This window comes from Aegilops tauschii, chromosome 4, assembly GCF_002575655.3.
Source record: "Aegilops tauschii subsp. strangulata cultivar AL8/78 chromosome 4, Aet v6.0, whole genome shotgun sequence".
Taxonomy (NCBI): Eukaryota; Viridiplantae; Streptophyta; class Magnoliopsida; order Poales; family Poaceae; genus Aegilops; species Aegilops tauschii.
In genome coordinates this window covers 105,829,576-105,832,365 of record NC_053038.3, presented here as the reverse complement: position 1 = coordinate 105,832,365, position 2,790 = coordinate 105,829,576, and positions in this window count along the sequence as shown.

The window sequence follows — 2,790 nt, the reverse complement described above, 5'->3', positions numbered from 1 at the left end:
CTAGTGCAAGTGGGAGGCTATTGGAAATATGCCCTAGATGCAATAATAAATTGGTTATTATCATATTTCCCGTTCATGATAAATGTTTATTATTCATGCTAGAATTGTATTGACCTGAAACTTAAATACATGTGTGAATACATAAACTACATCGTGTCCCTAGTAAGCCTCTACCAGACTAGCTCGTTGATCAAAGATGGTTATGGTTTCCTAACCATGGACATGAGTTGTCATTTGATAATAGGATCACATCATTAAGAGAATGATGTGATGGACAGACCCAACTGTAAGCTTAGCATCAGGTCGTTTAGTTATTTGCTATAGCTTTCTTCATGTCAAGTATTAGTTCCTTAGACCATGAGAACATGCCACTCCCGGATATCGGAGGAATGCCTTGTGTGCTATCAAATGTCACTTCATAACTGGGTGATCATAAAGGTGCTCTACAGGTATCTCCGAAGGTGTCTGTTGGGTTGCATGGATCGAGACTGGGATTTATCGGTCCGTATGACAGAGAGATATCTCTAGGCCCTCTCGGTAATACAACATCTTAAAGAGCTTGCAAGCAATGTGACTAATGAGTTAGTCACGGGGTCTTGTATTACGGAATGAGTAAAGAGACTTCCCGGTAACGAGATTGAACTAGGTATGGAGATACCAACGATCGAATCTCGGGCAAGTAACATATCGCCGGACAAAGGGTATTGTATATGGGATTAACTGTATCCTTGACATCATGGTTCAACCGATAAAGATCTTCGTGGAATATGTGGGAACCAATATGGGCATCCAAGTCCCGCTATTGGTTATTGACCGGAGAGGAGTCTCGGTCATGTCTACATGATTCTCGAACCCGTAGGGTCGCACGCTTAACGTTCGGTAGCGCTAGGGTAGTATTGAGATATTAATAGTTTAAAATCCAAAGGTTGTTCAGAGTACCAGATGGGATGAAGTCACGAGGAGCTCCGGAATGGTCCGGAGTTAAAGATTTATATATGGAAAGTTGTTGTCGGGGTTCCGGGAAAAAGTCTGTTTTTTCGGTATTGTACCGGGAAGTCACCAGAAGGTTCCGAAGGAGTCCGGAAGTCCTCGGAGGGTCCCACCACGTCCCATGCGGTAGCATGGGCTGTAGGGGGGCGTCCTAGCCTTAATGGGCTAAGGGAACCAGCCCCTACAAGGCCCATGTGCCTGGGAAGGAGAAACCCTAAGTGGGAGGGAGTCCACTTTCCTTGGGAGGCAAGTTTCCTCCCTTGGATGCCTCCCTGTTGGAAATCGTTGCATGGAAAACAAAAAAAATTCTACACACATGCAATGATCTATCCATGGAGATGCATAACAACGAGGGGGGAGAGTGTGTCTACGAACCCTCGTAGACCATAAGCGGAAGCGTTTCACAACGCGGTTGATGTAGTCAAACTTCTTCTCACGTCAACCGATCAAGTACCAAACGCACGGCACCTCCACGTTCTACACACGTTCAGCTCGGTGACATCCCTCGCCTTCTTGATCCAGCAATTTGTCGAGGTAGTAGATGAGTTCCTTCAGCACGACGGCGTGGTGACGGTGATGGTGAAGTGATCCTCGCAGGGCTTCGCCTAAGCACTACGAAGATATGACCGGGGGTGTAAACGGTGGAGGTGTCACAGCCCCAGATCAGCCCTTGCTTGATTTCTCTTGCATCCATGCATCATGTTTAAATTCAAATGAAATTTGAATTGAGGAATTTCAAAGCCTCAGAAACCTTTTAAAAATGATCAACATTAAAATCTTCTCAAAGAAGCCCAAGAAAATGTTCCTGTTAAACCTTGAAAAATATTGGCAAGAATAAAATTCAAACCAATATTTTTGGAAGCACAGAAATATTTATTTTGGGCCTTTTTGAATTAAATCAATGACATATTTGGGTTGGATTTATTTCTGTTTCATAAGAAATAAAGTTCATATATTTTTGTGAGTTGCCTGTGACCTTGGACTAGTTTCTGAGCTCACATAACAATTTACAGAAAGTTTAGAAAATAATTTGATGTTTTAAATCAAGTCAAAACAAATAGCAGAAAAATTAGAAAAGAGAAATAAAAGTCAGAGAGGAGGGAAAATTTACCTGGCCTCACCTGTGCGGCCCAGGAGCCGGCCAGCCCAGCTGGCCGATGCCAGTCACCTCCCACCTCGCGCCAGAAGGACGCGAGGCGTGTGCTCGCCGCACGCCGGCACGCGCCCGCGCCACCTCCTGCTTTCCGCCGCTTCCCGACGCGGCTGTGAACGCCACGCACCTCCCCTCGACCCCCTCGCTCCTCTCCCTCACTCTCTGCTCTCCTCCTCCCCTCTGTCTCTCTCCCCACAGCACAACCGAACGGAGCCGTCGCCACCGTCGCCGTTGGCGTGGCCACCGAGCCCCCCTCGCCTGGCTAGGATGCCCAGCAGCTCCACCGCTTCATCCTCGACCCCCACACCGAGCCGCGCGACGCCGGACGCCCCACAACGCCGCCTTTGCCCTCGTCTTCAACCTCGGGCACCGGAGATCGCCACCGCCGATTCAACACCTCTGAGCCGTCCCCGAGCGCGCTAAGCATCCCTACAGCCTCTATGTGAGCTCCTACGCTGTTTCCCTCTTACCCCGACGCCGTTCACGACCTGTAGCCATTGATTCCGTGCTGACCGAACCCCGCCGTCGCCGCGCTCGTCGCCGGTGCTGCTCCGGTGACCATTTGGCCCCGGGCATGCGTCCATCATACTCACCGCACCACGTAGACGCCGTAGGTGCTAAACGCACATCGCCACGGCCACCGCAAC